The sequence below is a fragment of the Lissotriton vulgaris genome, chromosome 2_1 (assembly GCF_964263255.1).
Source record: "Lissotriton vulgaris chromosome 2_1, aLisVul1.2, whole genome shotgun sequence".
In the NCBI taxonomy this organism is placed as follows: domain Eukaryota; kingdom Metazoa; phylum Chordata; class Amphibia; order Caudata; family Salamandridae; genus Lissotriton; species Lissotriton vulgaris.
The window spans coordinates 1,141,413,880-1,141,432,711 of record NC_141687.1 but is presented as its reverse complement, the minus strand read 5'-3'; the positions used below and the strand labels follow the sequence as shown (position 1 = coordinate 1,141,432,711).

Sequence of the window (18,832 nt, the reverse complement as noted above, 5' to 3'; positions counted from 1 at the left end):
GCTGACTCCCGCGTTGCGGGACGCGCGCGGGCAGGTGCTGGGCTAAGCCCGGGCAAAGGGCGGGCCGTCTTTGGCCGTCAGGGGCCGAAGGAGTCCCGGCTGAGCCACCCCATTTAGCTCTCCTGGAAGCGAATATTAGCTGATTAGGTGCTGCATTAGCGCAGGTCGCGCTGCCAGTGCGCTGTGTTTTTAATATTACCTTTCTTGTATTTTGTTTATTTCGTTTGGATTCTCCCTTGCTTTTACCACTACTGTGCCTGGGCACTCGTCCCCTTACCTGCACTTAATTTTCGGAAAACGCACCGCTGTTTGGCGGGTCCGGGTCCCGGGGTTGGACTCTTGTGGGCGCCATCTTGGCTTGGGTGAGTGGACATTTACGCGGGCGCCATCTTGGAGCTGTTCATTGCGATGCCTACTTAAAGTCGTCCTCTCCCGCGCAGCGGGAACGCGCAGTGGGACGCCGTCGCTTAGCCGGAGTCGTGCCAGAGTCCTGCCCGTCTGGACTCGTCCGCGTCGAGGAAGCATGAGCGGGGCCTGGACTCTGGCATACAGTCATTTACCATCATGCAGAATACCTTGACGCTCAGGTACTATCGCGCCGCCCTTCTCTCTATTAGACAGAGGCTTTTGGTGTGTGTTCATGAACCTGTGCACCCGTTGTCGGGTCCTTATGACTGTGCCTGTGGCAATTTGTCACTTGATACCCCCTCTGGGGTGCGCTCTGGGGAAAGGGATGCCCCAAGTACACGTAATAATATCTCTGAGCGTGTACTTAGCATATGGAGTCTGAACGTGAGACCGTTGGTCAAGCACCATCAGTCCTTACGTGACATGATCGAAAAGGACTCTCCTGACCTCATTTTCCTCACTGAGACTTGGCTTCAGGATGCGGATACTGCAATAATCAATCTGGCATTCCCTTCCAACTACACAGTGTTCACTCTTAACCGCACCTCTAGAGGGGGTGGCATAGCTATGGTGTTAAAATCTTGCTTCCCAGCTGAATGGAAAGCTCTTGATTTACCAGCGTGTGAGAGCGCTTCTTTTAAGGTAGCCTTCAGTCATCAGTTTACTCTTAGCGGTATGCTTATCTACCGCCCGCCAGGGAACGACACTGTCTTCAAGGCCGCTCTGGCTGATGTGGTCAGCTCGTTAGCTCCAAGATGTGCCAATTTTAACATCGTAGGTGACCTCAATATTCATTTTGATCAGAGGTCATCAGCACCTATCAATACCTTGCTAGCGGACCTTGAAGCCATGCAAATGAACCAACTAGTTACCTCCCCTACCCACATAGGAGGTCATATCCTTGACCCCTTCTTTACCACACTGGAGCAGGCTAGGGTCTCTGACCCGATGATGGTAGGTTGGACTGATCATCTGTTGGTTAAAGTTTCCTGTCCTATAGATGACCCACAATTTAAACCCGTGGACAGACTGATCCTTAAAAGAAATTGGCATAAGCTCAAACTGGAGGAGTTTTTTAAGATCTTGGAGGCACATCCCCTGGGCAATCTGCTGAATGTGGAACAAGGATATGAGCAGTTTCGTAACTGGGTCCTGGCCGCCCTTGACTCTCTTATACCGATGCGCTGGTCGAAATGCCATGCTAAAGTTCCCAGCCCATGGTATAATGATACTCTTGCCGAGCTTAAGAGAACGTGCCGGCAAGCTGAGAGGGCTTGGAGGAAATCCTTTGATCCCACTTTGAAATCTTTGTATTTTGCCCAGCTTAAGATCTATCACAGGGCAATCTGTCAAACCCGGGCCGCACACTATGCTTTTGAGTTTCAGAATAGCCCCAACCCATCTAAATTAATCTTTAAGGTTCTCAAAGACCTTCTGGGGAAATGGGCCACCTCGGTGGAAATCTGCACGGACTCTCACTGTGAAACTTTGGCATCCTTTTTCGTGGAGAAAGTGCAGGCAATCTACTGAGGATTTACGTCATCCGTGCCCGGTACTGAGCAAACTGGTGTGATGGCTACGGTTCATGAAACCCTGTCCTCCCTGCCAGTAATGTCTGACGAGGTTTTTGATACTCTGAGCCTCAAAATTAAATCTGGTTCTCCTTTAGATCCGCTGAAGCCAGAGTTACTCAGACTTCTTCCTCCCCTATGTCGTGAGCCTATCCTGGACCTGATCAATCTATCGCTCACTTCGGGTGTGGTCCCTTCTTCCTGGAAGCAGGCAGTGGTCAGCCCTATCCTAAAGAAGCCTAACCTTGACCCCCTATTACCAGAAAACTACTGTCCCATCTTTCTCCTGCCCTGGACCGCTAAGGTTACTGAGGCACACGTAAATTCCATCTTGTCCGCCCACCTCTCTCGAAACAACATTCTAGACGAGAGCCAGAATGGTTTTCGTGCACAACATAGCACTGAAACTGCACTGCTCTTTATGACCGAGCACTTGCGAACGGTGCTAGATGCTGGGCAGACAGCGGCGCTCCTTCTGTTAGATCTGAGCGCCGCGTTTGACACGGTGTCTCATGACATTCTGATACGGCGTTTGGAGGAAGTGGGAATTGAGGGGACTGCTCTCCAATGGTTTCGCTCTTTCCTCTCGGACCGGTTTTTTAAAGTGGCTATTCCACCTGGTCAGTCCTCTTTCCATCCACTGGGGCTGGGGGTTCCGCAGGGCTCTGCGTTGAGCCCCACTCTGTTCAACCTATATGTGAAGCCGCTGGCTGCAGTCGTCAGACAATGTGGCCTTACCATGACATCGTATGCCGACGACACGCAGCTGGCGGTGACACTCAGCGGTGATCCCGAGGTGAACGCTCCCAGATTCCGTGCAGGACTTATAACCGTGGCAAATCGGATGCGAACTAACTGTTTGCAGTTAAATGCTAAAAAAACCGAGGTCCTGATTTTAGGAAAGCAGGCGGAGCTTTGGGGAGACCAGTGGTGGCCTCCAGAACTGGGGGTGACTCCCATCCCAGCTGCCGAAGTTAAGAACTTGGGGGTCTGACTGGATCCTACACTCTCCTTCACCAGCCATACGAAGAAGGTTGCAGCTACCTGTTATGGTATTCTGCGAGGGCTGAGACCGGTCCTCAAATTCTTCGACCCCCCTACTCGGCAACTGGTGGTCCAAGCCTCCATTCTCTCTCGGCTGGACTATGGGAGTGCGCTGCTGCTCGGAGTGAATCAGGCGGAGGCTACTAGACTGCAAAGGGTGCAGAATGCCGCGGCGCGTGCCATCGTCGGCCTTCCTAGACAGTGCTCTGTCTCTGCAGTTTTGACCTCGCTCCACTGGCTGCCGGTCAGACAGAGAATTAAATTTAAGGCTCTTTGCCTGACATTTAAAATCTTGAAGCTCTCTTCTCCCCCAGCCCTTGCTAAGCTTGTTACCTCCTATGTTCCTACGCGGTCTCTTAGATCGGAATCTCTCCATCTGGCGGTTAGTACACGGTTTAGACTGAGTAGGATGGGAGGTCGCTCCTTTCGAGTACTAGCGGCAGGATTATGGAATTCTCTCCCTGTCCATATTCGAGCCTTGAACAGCCTCACTTCCTTTAGGCGTGCCATAAAAACTTTTTTGTTCCCAATTGCTGACTGATTCCTCTTCTCCTTCCCAGCATCGATTTGTTGTGTTGTGGTACCTGATCAGGCGCAGGGACGCCCCTTGGCTGGGGCAGCTGCGCGCCTTAGAAATACTACTAACATAACATAACATAACATAACATATTTGGGACTCCCTTTTCTTACTGATGTGGTAATTATTACTATCTTATCCAGTCAAAGCTAGGCCCTATAGTGTCTTGTCTTTTGTAGACTGTCTATAGAAACTTGTTGTAGGGCCCTATTATCTTTTACCGATTATTCTATATATTTGATTTTGGTTTTGTATTGATATATAAGTAAAAGTAAGGGACTATATTGCATGATTTTTTCATCTTTGTTCCCTGATTTTTCTTACAAACAGAGCGGGCCTCAACCACCGAGCAGTTGCCGGGTAAGGTGAGGCATACTCCCACAGCTAGTTGGGTGAGTTACCATATTTAAAGTTTTCTTGGAAACCGTTTAAAAACACAACGTCTGTGTATGAAGCCATCTATGGTAGGCTGTGTCAGTTATGTTTAGAACTGACATTCAGACAATTTCTCTCTGCTCAGAGTGTTTTGCTCTCCACGTCTCAGTTTAACTTCCCTTTGTTGTATTTTATCTTAGGAAAGAAGAGTACATACCTACACGAGAACACGATCCGGTTTCGGTAGGGTGGTCTTAGACCACGATTATGCTTGTTTCTTTGTCAAATACTGACTGAGAAATTGAAATGTTTTTCACATTCAAAATTGTATTTTCGCAGTAGCACATATCATCTATTAGGTCCTGAAGAAAGCCGTGTAACATTGCCACAGCGGCTGAAACATGTCGACCTCACCTATTGTCATGAGATAGTACATTTGTTTCATACTATCAGGTTGTTTTTACTTATGGCATTCGGACGATCTCTAATAAACATATTTTTCGTCCTTATAGCCATTTAAAAATTTTCACGTTCACCTTAGCACTGCACATCATCAGTAGTCACACATTCTGTTAAGCACCACGGCCGAGTTCATCCGGAGTAAATAGTCCAGTATCCAATCCTGTCAGCCTATGAGCAACATAGGCTGCATGGACTTTACTCCCGTGTTTTCCAGATGACGAGGCTCCGCCAGATGGGTGGGCTGATGGAATTCACATGTATGCCGAGTCCTGGGCAAGATGTCTGAGTTTGGTGAGCATTCATTCGGTGCCAAAAGAGTTTTGTTCTGACAGAATAGACTGACTAACTCTTTTGTGTTGTATATGTATTGAAGTAGGGGTATGGAGTTTTAGTTGGTCAATAAACATTATCCCTTAGACCCTCGTGTATATCTTTTTCTAGATAGTGACCATAACCTTTTGCCACTAGAACTAAACTGCACACTGGGACACCAAAATGAACTGGGGGTATTGGAGACTCTTACTAGTGGGGGAATCTAGTTACAGCGGCGGGTGGCAGACGCATTAGGTGGGCGAATGTCGCGCTAGCCCCAGTTTAACTAGCTGAGTTATACCAACATGTTGCATGCTCCTTAGCAGAGGCTTGTGACCTCTTGGGACCCAACTATGATCTGCCCTATTTTCAGGATTTACAGCATATTCATAATAAGCTCCTCTCTACTTTGGCTGATTACTTTTATACCACTGATAATAAGAGGCGACGGGTAAAAAATCAGGCCCATTGGTATAATAAAAATTGTAGGGCCGCTAAAAATGCCATTGTAAAGGAGGTAAAATCTGGGTCTCTGTCGAGCATTAGAACGGCTAGACAAATCTATAAAAGAACGATTACGGAGGCTAGGTCGGAGTGGGAGGCTTTAAGGTGGGAAAGCATAAAAGTAGCCCTGGACGGAAGCGAGTACAGGGCCTTTTGGAATCTAGTTAGACCAGGATCGGTAGAGGGGTCGTCTGCCATAATTCCTAACTTAAGTGAAGAGGTCTGGCTAGCCCACTTAAAGCCTCTCTACTCCCTCACTGACTCCGCATCCCCAGTAGATCTAGCTCCCCTAAAGAGTACATCTGATCTAGTTCCTCAGGATGCAATGGGTCTTGATTGCCCACCCTGTACCTTGCTCGAAATTCAAGCGGCCCTTAAAAGTTTGACTTCTGGGAAAGCTCCGGGCCTAGATAGGATCCCTGGAGATCTATACCTGAGTGAACAGAAGGTATTGGCCCCTACATCTGGCTATACTTTAATGCCATTCTACAGGGCATGGAGATCCCCCAAACCTGGCTGGGTGCAGAAATCATTACCATCCATAAAAAGGCTTCCCCTCTCGACCCGGCCAACTACCACCCCATCAGCCTCATCGATGTCCTCCAGAAATTATTTGCCTGCTTTTTACTATCGAGGTTGCACAGTTGGATGAACATCACATCCTAACCTCCCTCCAAGCGGGCTTTCGAGCGAAGGTTTCCACCACCGACCAACTGTTTAGATTACGGTTGGTCTTCTGGAAGACGGTATCCTTGGGGGTGGGTAGTTTGTATTTGATCTTTGTGGATCTTCGAACCGCATTCGACTTGGTCCAGAGGGATAAGCTTTAGGCAATATTACTAGAGATGGGTGCCCCGGTTTATCTGTGCCATCTTTTTAAACGTGTGCACCAAGGTACCTACGCATGGGTGAGGTACGGGAGGAATGGGGAGCTCTTGGCTCCGTTCGCAATGGAAAAGGGAGTGAGGCAGGGGTGTGTGCTGGCCCCCACGCTCTTCTCCCTTTTCCTTAACGGGCTGATCGAACATCTAATGGGAACGAGGGATCTAGATTCACCCAGTTTAGCAGGCCGCAAGATACCAGCCCTGATGTTCGCTGATGACACCCTTCTGTTATCAAAATCTTCCATGGGCATACAGCGAACACTGAAGGCGTTCTGCTCCTTTTGTAGATCGAGGAACCTGGAGATTAACCTCTCCAAAACTAAGTTTATGGTTTACAACACCAAATCATCCAACTGTCCCCACCCCCATTTGGATGGCTTGGTGTTGGAACAAGTGTCTACCTTCGACTACTTGGGGGTTACATTAAATGATGGAATGGATTGGGGGTCCCACATGGCTAAGGCAAACCTGAAGTTGGCCCGATCCTCTGGCGGTATTCTAAAGGTTTACAATGAGAACTCTCCTAAATCATTGGGACCGCCCATAGAAATCTACAGAGCACAGGCGAGAGGTGGAGCGATTTACTGAGCAGACCTTTGGGGTCGTCTGCGCCGCCTCTCTATCCTCTACCGAGAACAGTTTTATCAGGCGCATTTGAAACTTCCTCAGAGTACCCCTTTGACCCCATTACGGCTAGATCTAGGCTAGGCCCCTATACAGATCATTTCAAATCGTCCCTTACTGTACTGGATGCGACTTTGGTCCACCCCGAGCTCTCAAGCTACAGGGAGGACCTAGGGGACCTTTTGTCCATAAGGGGTGTGAGAAAAATCCCCTGGTTAAAGTACATTAAACAGCTCTGCCACGCACTTGGCAGGGGAGACTTGTGGTCCTCCCATGAGAAAACCTGTGTCCTGACAGGATGTATGACGTTACCACGCATACTATTACCACGCATACCATTACAACGCGGTATTTACAACGCATACCGTTACAACGCATAGCGCTTTGAGGTGCTGGATAGTGGTAAGTATAATTTTATATTCCAACTCCACTCCCCGTGGACACTAGGGAAGGTGTTGGATATAAAATTAAACGTATTCCCTATCCTAGAGCGCCCCCCAGCGCAATGCGTTGTAATGGTATGCGTGGTAATGCCTGCGTTGTAAGTGTAGTGCGTGGTAAAAAATGCGTGGTAAACGCTGTATACCGTCCTGACAACCAAGAGGTTGATGAGCTTTGTACTTAAGCAAGATCAAACGGAACTTACATTAACGAATCCCTCTCTGGGTAGGCTGACTAATACTTTCTTGGATATCAAGGCTATTCACCATTTTGAGAAATTCCTGGATGAGATCCAGCCCTTACTGGCTAAGAAACAATATGTTCAGTTCAGACATGGAACACTGCCATTAAGGGCCGTGACAAACAAGTGGTCAAACGCTCCTCATACATCGAGTTCTTGCCCAGGGTGTGAAGGTAGATAAGAGACGGATCTGCACGTTCTGCTCTTCTGCCCTTCCTACTCTATGGCAAGAGCTAAATGGATCATCCAACTTTGCAAGTCCAGGGGTCTCAGGGATTATAGGGAGGTATTTAGAATCTTAAAATATGACACCACCCCCTTGATTGTGTTTGCGACTGCTAGATACCTTCTGTCCATGTGGTGCACAAGAGGCGCTAAAATCAAAAATGTCAAACTGCCTCTCCTGCGCTAGCATAAATACTGTAATACAGAAGGTACCTTACAAATAATTTGTCCAGGGATTGTCCATCGATTGCTCTATCTTAAATTGTATAGGTCTTTGCCATGTCTGTATCATTGCATCTTTTTTAACAATTTTATGAACATAGGCTGTTTTATGAATGTACTATACTGTTGCCTAATGTCCTGTTTTTATTTGTAATTGTGTATATATAAGTGTTTTTATGGTTTTTAACCGATAATAAAGCTTTTTGACTGACTGACTGTTCTTTTCAAAAGTACCTGCTGCAAACTAGTTTTCCACTCTCTTCACCCAGTCTTTCCACCGCACTGCCTGTATGGAGGTTCCAGGGCTGGCATAGAAGCCATCAGAGATCAGCCAGATAGCCCAATGTGTAGGAATAAGAACGGTGTAGGAAAACTCCCTAGCCAGGTGGAGCAGGACGAGAAGTACACCCACTGGACGGAGAGCATACTCTCGGGACTGTGAGATAAGCAACACCCACGAATGTCAGGAGACACCATTTTACAGGTTTCTATGGGTAGTAGATGACAGGATAGACAGCCAAAGCACACCTCACACCCACTGAAGAGTAGACAGAAGAGTGCACTCCACTGAGCAGGTGATATGCGCAACCTCCCAGGGCCACGTGCAACACTCAGTCACGATGTGCAGAATGACACACACACCCAAGAAGAAAAACTCTGCTGCAGGCCAGAGAAAAGCTGCAAAAGCACTCCTCCTCCATGCTGCAAAGGCAGGCAGAAGATGTACTGCTGGCGGGTCCACATAGAACCACCAGACATGTCAGTGGAAGAACGGAAAGGAAGAGAAGGGCGGGAGGCTCAGTCAGACAGCCCACCTCCAAGGCATGAGCAGCTGCCCGTGGTCAGGAAGCACGGAAGGGCAGCTGATCACCAAGGCATGAGCAGCTGCACGACCGCGGCGTGTATGATCAACAAGCATTGCTTCACGGCCACTGGCAACCAGGAAAGGAGCACTGCCAGCACCAACAGGGCATGATATCCAGCAGGTGAGCAGCTGGACTGGAGCAGGGTGCATGGGCGGGGAAAACAAAACTCCACCTTGTCACCAATTTGTTGCATTGGTGATGGCCCTGAAGGGAATATATGTCAGCTGCACAGATAACGGAGACGACACTGCAGTATGGATATGTGACCATGAGGTCTGGGCCCGGGCCCCTTATTAGCTTACCAGAACACATCATGACCCTATCCAATTGAGCATTAGTGGCGAGGTTCCTTCTCTAGCTCCCCTCTCTCAAATTATTAAATGGGATGCTCCAGACCCCAACACGACAGCCAGCACTGGTCATTTGTAAGAATGTCTCTGGGTGATGGTGTTTATGTAGTGCAAACCTAGCTGGATGGCATGGGAGCGCTGATGAAAGGTAAATTACACAAATACAATTCATGATTGTTTACAAAAGGCAGAATCTACTGACATTGGTTCTAAGTTAGTATCACATAGGGTGGTAGATGGTAGTGCTCTCTGGAGTGGAGTGTTGTATGTTCCTTTCTGAATTGCGTAATTCTCAAATTGGTGGAGATGTTGTTCCAGATCCTGGGTATGTAGCTGCAGAATTTATGTCTCATGTTTTTTATTTTGTCAATTTCCTATGTTCTGGTTCTCGTTGTGGCACCGCACAATTGATATGGTTATTTTTCATGCACGGTATCCAGAGATCCTGGTTCTACTAGCCTTGCATCGGATGCAGCTGGTCGTGACGATGATTTAGGCATGGAGAGGAAGGTAGTGTAGTTCCTTTCGCTGTTGGACAGATGTGATCAAAATTCTTCAGGCCCTTGATGATACCTGCTGACCCGCTTGGGTGCCTTCAGGGAGGGCAAATGTGGAGTCAAGGAGGGCTTTGAGCAGAGCATTGTCTCCCAGCAGATAGGAGAGGACTAAGGCTGAGGCTTCTGTTCTGAAATAAGGGGGTGATAACAATGTCGTCGGAAGGCATTCTGACAGACTCGTTCTTGGAAATGTTTCCAACCAAATTGGATTCACTGAGTCCGACCAATCTATTATAATGTTTCCGAACACCTTTCGGTCAGACTCCAATTGATTTCAATGGGAGCCTGTGTTCTGACCGACTACACAGGCTCTCATTGAAGAAAGGGGTGGGTGGGGAAAATCATGCACCCTGTGGCGGGCACTCCATGTTGCCTGCCACACTGTGCATGGTTACAAAGAGGGGTCCCTTGGGTACCCCCACAGGCCTCATTTGGAAGGCCCCTGGTGAAGGGGGGGCAACAATGGGCTCCCAAAGTCGGATTCCGACAGCTGATCCATGTCAGAACAGTCGATTCAGAAAGGATGTCTGAATCTGACATCATAATACGTTGGACAGAAACACGGTCCATAGACCTGTATGAGTCGGCTCTAACTGACCAGGTTTCTCTGAATGTGGTTTGGAACCGAGTCGGATCCGACTTGAAGATTCCGAACGGGTTCCGACCATCGTAATCGGTTGTTCGGAAGGCTTTCCGAGTCGGTCGGAAAGGAGGGTTCCGAACCGGATTCGGACAAACCAAATGTCATTCGGATCCTTTCTGACCGACATCATAATTGTCCCCTAAGTGTCAGGTAAGAAAGGGACTCATAGGACAACTGTGTAGTGACTAGCAGCCCCCATAGGGGTGTGAGGCATTGTCCTACTCCATATACACAACAATATGTCTGTGGGTCAAGAAAAAGTGTAAAATATCTTGTGACAGACCACATTTCCTCCTGGGTAAGGAGAGCCCAGATGATGAATAGGGCGGTACCGAACTGGAACTGATGGGCACTTTTTTCCTAATCAAAGATTTTAGTGTGTTCTATTAAAAATTTTGCACAAGTCATTTGTTAGTCTGCTTTAGTTGCGTCATACGCTTGGTTACACAGTAGAACCACACTTTTTCTTGGCCCACAGACATATTTTGTTGTGTATATGCAATACTAGGGCACATGTCTGTTATGGGTCGTTAATCTAGCCCTTGGACCCCCCCAAGTTATCTTTTTGGTTATTGTCCTACTCCACACATAATTCAAACTGTGTTTATGGACTCCTGTGGTGCACCCTTTCTTTTATTATGTGTCCAGAGATTCAACATTTCAAATCACGTCTCTCATGAATTTGTTAATTTTAATAATGAGATTTTAATAATGAGTTCATTTGTTAATTCAAAGAAGTAATATTACTTTGTCAATATTGCTCCTATCAGTGTGTTTCGAGATAGTTGAAATCACTTCCTTAGGGCAAATAAACTTCAGTTTCACTCAGTAAACATTTATAGCCTTATTTCTTTATTTTTGCAATTTTATATAGTGAGAACTCAACCCGAAGGTATCAGAGCGGTTTACCTGAGTACCAGTTACATTACACAAGGACACATTTTTTTTTGATAGGCACGGGGAGATTTGGGGCCTGATTATGAGTTTGGCAGTCTTGTAGTGGGCCTCCAAGCCAGCGTCCTCCAAGACCACCCAACTTGTATGTCAGCCGCCCGGCATGTTCCGATTGGAATGCAGATCAGGCGGTACTGCGCCAGCTGGCCCATTGTGATGCCTTTCAAAGGCTTGTATGTGGCCTTTGGGACCATCACAGCATGTTCTTGCATGACATGGACTGTTAATTCAGGAGGCAATCCCTGTACCTTCAACTAAAGCGGTGGGTATTTTGAAGGTACTGGAAATTGGCTGTGTGTCTGCCATGTTTAATGTTACAACTCAGGAAAGTTTTATTTTCTTCAGAAACAATCTTCCAAACTAGGGAGTTTGTTTTTGAAAAACAAAATAAAATGTCCCTGGCAGACTGCAAGTTTTCTCCTAGTGTGAGGAGGTAATTTTTGCTTTTCTTTTATGGAGCACCAGGCTTTCACTGAGAGCCATGCGAAGGAAAAAAGTATGTCAGAATATCCACTCTAAATAGAGCGGATGGCTGGAAATTATTTGACTAATGGCTCAATGTCAGTTGGGTTGTCACTGGAATGTTTCGGATGGTTTAGCCAGCAGAGGCTCCACCAACAGAAATATGGCAGGTCACCTGACTCTGAACCGAGTCAGTGGACTGCGAGTTTGGTGCTCAGGCATTGTGCCACATTTTTGGCAAAGCACCCTGCCAGCAAACTCAAAATAAGGCCCTCAGTTATATCACACACTTCACTTAAAAATTTTCAGGAAGTTAAATATTCAAACTTTGGAGAATGGAAGGATGGTAAAAGACTGTTCGGGTTTTGTTGGTGTTGGGTGTAATGTTGAATATTAAAATCATTTAAAACATATTGATATGCATGTAAAAATATTGTGTGGCCTAGAATATGGTGGGACATAATATCACAGGCAAGAATATTGTTTATTGTTTTCCTTTGTTAATAATATCTAAGTAGTTATTATTATTTTATTTAGTATTGTTATATACAATATAGTTTAAGGGTTTTTAAGAATGTTTTATTAGTATGAATGTTAAAAATATTTTTATATTTAGGTATAAAATCTGGTAAGGTTCTTAAGATTGTTTTATGAGTTTGAATGCTTGAAATATTTAACAAATTGTTATTTTTAAAAGTTGCATTGTTTAATTGGATTATTAATTATGTACATAAATATTTGAAATATGTGCAGGTTTGTTTTTAATGTATTCTTATTCTATTGTTTTAATCATTATCATTTTAGAGCAATATTGTTGTATTTCTTATTTGGTGGGTTGTTGCAATTGTAGGGGAGTCTGTTGGGAAGTGTTTTAAAAGTATATATTTCATTTTTTATTTCGAAATTTGAATTTTAAATATGTAAATTATGATTAACTCTTTCAACCATTTTATGAAAATGTAGTAGTTTAAGCAAACATTGAACTATATTTTATAACTTTTCGTTATTAATATTTGTTTATTATATTGTGTTTGTTTTATTTGAAATAATGTAATAATAATTAGCATTATTTATTCTTTACATGGGGTAGGATTGGCGGTATAAATAAAAATATTTCATATTATATAAAATCAAATTAGTTTTATATTTAGTTAGTTGAAGGTTAGGTAATTTAAATATGTTTTATTATTTAGAATTGGGAATAGTGAGTACAATTTTTCTTAAATCCTAATGTATTTCTACTGATGGTCAGATTGGATCGAGAATAGTTTAACTATCATCTCACCAAACGTCAACGCTTATCTTAGTGTAGTTCAGTTTAGAGTGTCCATAGGAAATCTGATATCTCCAAAGTTCAGCACTTTCTCTACTGTTGCTCAGGTTGCAGTGAGAAAAGTAAATTTTTCCCCTGAACAGTCCACCACTTCCCTTCTATTGCTGAAATTGGAGTGGGTATGGTAAATGTGTCCCCTCCAAAGTCCAGCAAGTTTCCTAATGTTTATATTTATATTTATGAATGTTTGTTGCATTGTATTTCTTGTCGAATTTAAGAATATTTTCTAAGTATTCGTTCATTTGATATTTTTGTGGTCTGTATCTGTTAGCATTTTGAGATTTTAATGTAATTTTAATATATTTAATTTTGCATTTTTATTTGACATAGTTACAATAGTTGTGTAGTTTATTGTTTGATACATTTTAGTTAGTTTTAATAATGTATGTTACATGTTTAGTTTTAATGAATTCATAATTGTATTGTTTAACTTTTTTAAGTATGGATTAATGTAGGGTTGTTATAAAAATGTTTTTGCTTAAATGCATGTTGCTTTAATATTTGTATCACTTGTTAAATTAATATTTCATTTTTGCTTGCATTTGTTTTAAAGTTAAATATTTCTATGCTATTTAAGTTATTAAATTAATCTTTATATTTTCTTTATTAGATATATTTTTAACTGTAAATGGTTTTAAAGTGTATATATCTTTACAAATATTATAATGCTAAATACTTTTAAAGATATATGTTTACCTATTTACCTATTTAATCTCAATATGTTTGTCAAGTTAATATTTTTCCAATTACATAGTAAGTATGCAATTCAATATTTTTCTATTAAAGATTTTTTGTCCTAATATTTTTTATCACAATATTTTGATTTTGATATTATGTCATTAGATGCACTGTGTTCTTTAAAGGAGCAGTCTATGGTCAGAATGTATCCAAGTAATTTTCATTGGTCCCCTGTGGGATCAACACTTTCCTGTTCTCAAGAGATAGCAAGGCTTGAATCTAAGCCAGTTTGGTGTTGTTGGCGAGCAAAAGGTTCTGTTCTGTTTAAGTTTTAGGTAGAAAGATGACATCTAATTCTGCATGAGTCAGAGGCAGGCTTTGAGCCAGTGAATGATGTGAGCTGAGGAAGTTTTCAAGCGAACTCTTGTGTCCGCCTATTGTTGGATCTTAATGCTGCTGTTGAAGCTTTAAGTGAGATTGTTAGTTTTAGGTCTGTCCTGCTGAACTGAATTTATTTTTGCTTTCTGAATTATTTTTTTTAGAAATGGGAGATGGATGTTGTCAATTCGCCTCCTGGGTCTAAGGTGAGCCTTTTCAGCAAAAGGATGCTGTGTCCCATTTCGGAGTTGTCTAGTGAGGAAGAATTAATATTAAGACGGTATGTGAGGAAATATCCTTGGAGGGATTTCTCAATGGATGATGGAAGTATGAACTCTTTCCAGATGGTGGACATAAAGGAGTTAAGGATGTTGGTGAGTTCAATGTGTAAGATAAGGTCAAAGAATGTTTACTTGGGAATGAGGGATGCACATCTGGATGCAGGGCTGTCATTTGAAGTTGTCATTGTGGGATTTGATTTTGCGCATCTTCTTGGTGAAGAAGAGATTGACATGTTATACTTGTCAACTGATTGACAGATTATGTGAGCCCAAACATAATTGTCATGAATTGACACCCCCATCCATTGTATACATGCTATCTATTGCTTTGATCCCTCATGCTATATTTTTTTGGATGCTGATTGAAACTCCAGCATGATAAATACTTGTGCACTTGTGCAGGGACAGCAATTTACCTATGCTGACAAGGTGATGACTATCCACCCATATGCTCTCCATTAAGACCTCAGGTCAATGGAAATCATCAACCTCTCCAATTTACTTTTTCACAGTAACCAATTTGCTCATGCCAATCTCTTCAATTATATCTTAAGCACAGAAAGCTTCATTTATTTAATTTCCTCTGTCTTATCTGTAAGGAAACTCTATATATCCAATGACTTTTCACCACAAGGACCCTACTCAGCCTCTTTACAAAGTACTCCCTGATATGTGTTCCATCTGTTGCTCATACTTGTACTTCCTGTTCTTTTGAGCGTTTATTGCGAATAATTCTCTGCTCTTTGTACCTTAATATCATTGTTAAATATATTTTACGTAGTGTTTTCTTTGCTTAAACACAACGGGCCTTATCACAAAGGTAAATCACACTTTTAATGTAAGATTGCGATTGCTTGCTATTCACAAAGGTATTTTACTAGTAGTAGCTTTACGACTATGGAGTCTCCATACATAAAAAGAGAGCAGAGTCCTATCCTTTTACGTGCGGAGACTCTGCAGTCACAAATATACATTTTTGGTTTGTTTTTGTTTTATTATTATCTGTGTGTTAGATCATTCTGCTCAAAATTGTACATGTAAAGGGAGTTGGGTAGTAAGTTATGCACATATTTTGTTTGCACCAAATTACTGATTGGGGTTTATATATTTGCGGTTTATGAAGCTCAGGAGCCAATATGATAGGGGGTATCATTTCAATATTGATATTTTGTGACAACTATGATTTCCACCAAAGTCACCGACGTTCTACCAAACAATGTTTGTTCACACAATAGTAACTATGATTTTTTGAGTCCTTTAATGCTTATAAAATAATTGCATCTTGAAACGTTAATGTTATTTTAATATTATTCTGAAAGAGGTCTCGTGGTTGCACTGGACATGATCTTGGGTGTAATGAAATCTGAAATTGCTCGTGTCTCTTTTAACTGCTATTCAGCATGGGGTAATTGGTGATAGAGTGATTTCAGCTCATGCTCGTTTTCATTAGGATTAGAATGAGAGTATTCGATCTCTAGATCTAAATTTTTGCCCACCTAGGGATGGAATGCCTCTGTGTAGTTAGTTAAATGTTTGGAGAAAGATATAGATTTCTGAGACCTTAATGCAAACTCAGCAGATGATGTGGCTGTAGTCTGATTTCCTGAAGGCTTTCTGTGGATATGGTAATGCATGCTGCTACAAGTAAAAGGAAAACAATGGAAACTCGATCTGCCCTAGAGCATTGTCTTCAGGCTTGAGAAAACAATTACACTTTGTACTTTCACAGATAAATGAACTCACTAAATTACGGTAGGAGCTTGAAATATTAAAAGAGTGTAATTTGCTTTGAAATGTTAAAAACTAAAGCACTGAGAGGAAGGGAACAAAACTAGTAGGTTTTTAAATGGTAGACCCTCAGGGGCTTATTTATGAGCCCCTTGCGACACTTTTCTGCTGCTGTTTCGTTGCTTTTGGTGATGCAGCGGCGGCGTAAACAATGCCCCACATTGCGCCATATCTACAAAGTGCTGCATCTAGGTAGATGAGTCACTTTGTAAACTCCTGCGCCATATTATACCTACATCATGTATAATGTCTGCAGGGTGGGCGTTCCCCACAAGAAATCCTCATAGTAGTGGTGCAGTGAAATCTATCAGATTTTAAGGCACCACTTCTAGGACGCCACTGCGTCAAAACCTTATGTAAGGGTGACGCAGTGCAATGTGTATAGGCCTCCCCCATGCATTGCTGGAGTTGTCTCATGCTTACGACACAACTCCAGCAATGCTTGAGTTTTGCTCCAACAGATACGTAAGGATTCCTGACGCATCTGTCATACCTTGCGTCATGGAGCGCCTTACAGTAAATATGGGGCATCCATGGTGTTGCTAGGATGGTGCAGTGAAAAGTGTTGCATCGCTGTTTTACCACAGAGATTCAGCATTTTTCATAAATGAGGACCTCAATCCCCTGAGGATTCCTGAGGACTAACTCATTGACCTCAGCCTTTTTATGCTAAGCCCCAAGTCTTTCAGCCTGGTAGAGATTTCTTCTCAAAGGTATCCAGGTAGAGAGTCACCCTCTCAGATTTCCAGCCTTGTCTTGTTGGGTACTGGAAGAACTCAGATGCAAGACCAGCTGCATTCTCTGCAAGTAGACATTTGCGGCAACTGCTCACCGTGCTGGGCAAGGAGTTAAAGAGCAATTACACTTCTGAAGGGAGAGGTCTCAGGCACTGCTGGGCAGCAGTTTGGTCCTGCATGTCGAATTGCCTTGTCTCAAACACAACATGACAAAAGGGGAGGGTGACCAATGCCAGGATATTCACCATTTCAATATTTGTTTTTGTATTGAGGCTAGCCGGATGGCAGTGGTCAGTTCAATCCATGTATTTTATGGATGGGGGCCCTGCATTTGCCTCTTCTTGTAAAATGCTTGCTTGCCCTGCTTACCCATCGTCTACACTACAGGATTGACTACTCACCTTTCATCAAAACCAACTGGCCCTAACCACCACCCCTTGGCTCTCCTAGCCACAACATAGTAGCCTTTGAATACACCATTACATCCCTTGACAGACCTCTGTCACATACTGCAAATATCACAGTCTGAACCCTCTAGTGCCTAGGCCATCACAGATGAAGAATAGTGGGGGCACAGGTATCTAGATGAAAGATATTGGAAAAACAAACATACAGCAGCAGAGATGGGTAATGAAAACTGTACCAGGTCAGCTGAAGGGAAACCACACAAGACAGATCTGCAACTTACATTGCCATTCCAAAATGTAATGTTTACATTTTTCACTTTAACCCCTTCGCCACGCGGCAAATTTCGCCGCGGTGCGAGGGGGGCTGGGCGTGGCGCTCGGGTACCGAGGACGGCTCCCGCCCGTCATGAGTCACAGTAGGTGTGTGCTCATGACGGCCCATGGGCACACCACTACCGTGATTCATGACGGCCCGTAGCAGTCCTGAGCATGGATGGGGTTAAAAGCCCACATATGAATATTTTGTGCCCGTTTACGTTGGTGACAAATGGAATAAACCCAGATGCAAGAAAATACGAAGAAACATACTAAATGCTGAAGTGCGTTGGAGCAAAGTAGGATCAGAAGCAGTTTGCCGAAGTATGGAGAATAAAGCATGACAAGGGCAGGTGGGAGGCAGAATAAAAGATAGTAATGCACTGTCTCAGGGCCCGATTCACAGAACTAACTTAAGACAAAATCCTAAACTTACTATCATTTTTGTATTCACAGAAGGCACTTACACATTTTGGTATTTACAGAAGACACTTACTCATTTCGGTATTCACAGAAGTTAGGAGTCCTAACTTTAGGACTCCTAAATGCCTTCTGTGAATACCGAAAGTCCTAAAGTTAGGAGTTTTCTCAATTTAGTAGTAGTAAAGTTAGAACTCCTAACTTTAGGACTCCTAAATGCCTTCTGTGAATACCAAAAGTTTTAAAATTAGGATTTTTCTCAATTTAGTAGTCCTTTAAATTTTAATTTAAGAGTCCTAAAGTTAGGACTCATAACTTCTGTGAATACCGAAATGAGTAAGTGCCTTCTGTGAATACCAAAATGAGTAAGAGCCTTCTGTGAATACCAAAATGGTAGTAAGTTTAGGATTTTGTCTTAAGTTAGTTCTGTTAATCGGGCACTCAGAAAGGAGCACAGTATATGAGGCAGCAACCAAACAATGCGTAAACATGTCACAAACCCCTCACATTGGCAGCTACAGGTAGATACCACTTACAAGTAGGAAAGATAAAAATAATAACACTAAAGTGATAACAATTAATATGCATGCGTGTAACAAAAAAGAAGATGGTCGATTGATGCACTGCCATTTTAAAGTCAGACAAAGTAGACCAATGACATGCGGTCCTTTAAAACATGGGCAGCTAAACAGAACCTTTAGAAAAGTACTACACTTGCCAGATTAAAGTCAGATAATAGGCAGAAAATGAAGCACAGTGCAGTGTGCGTAACT

The 18,832-nt window shown here is 43.4% G+C and overlaps 1 pseudogene; it reads left to right on the top strand.

The window, feature by feature from the left end:
- Nucleotides 1–564: 564 nt before the first annotated feature.
- LOC147731713 (uncharacterized) lies at nt 565–14,647 on the top strand (annotated as a pseudogene).
- The last annotated feature ends 4,185 nt before the right edge of the window (nt 14,648–18,832 follow it).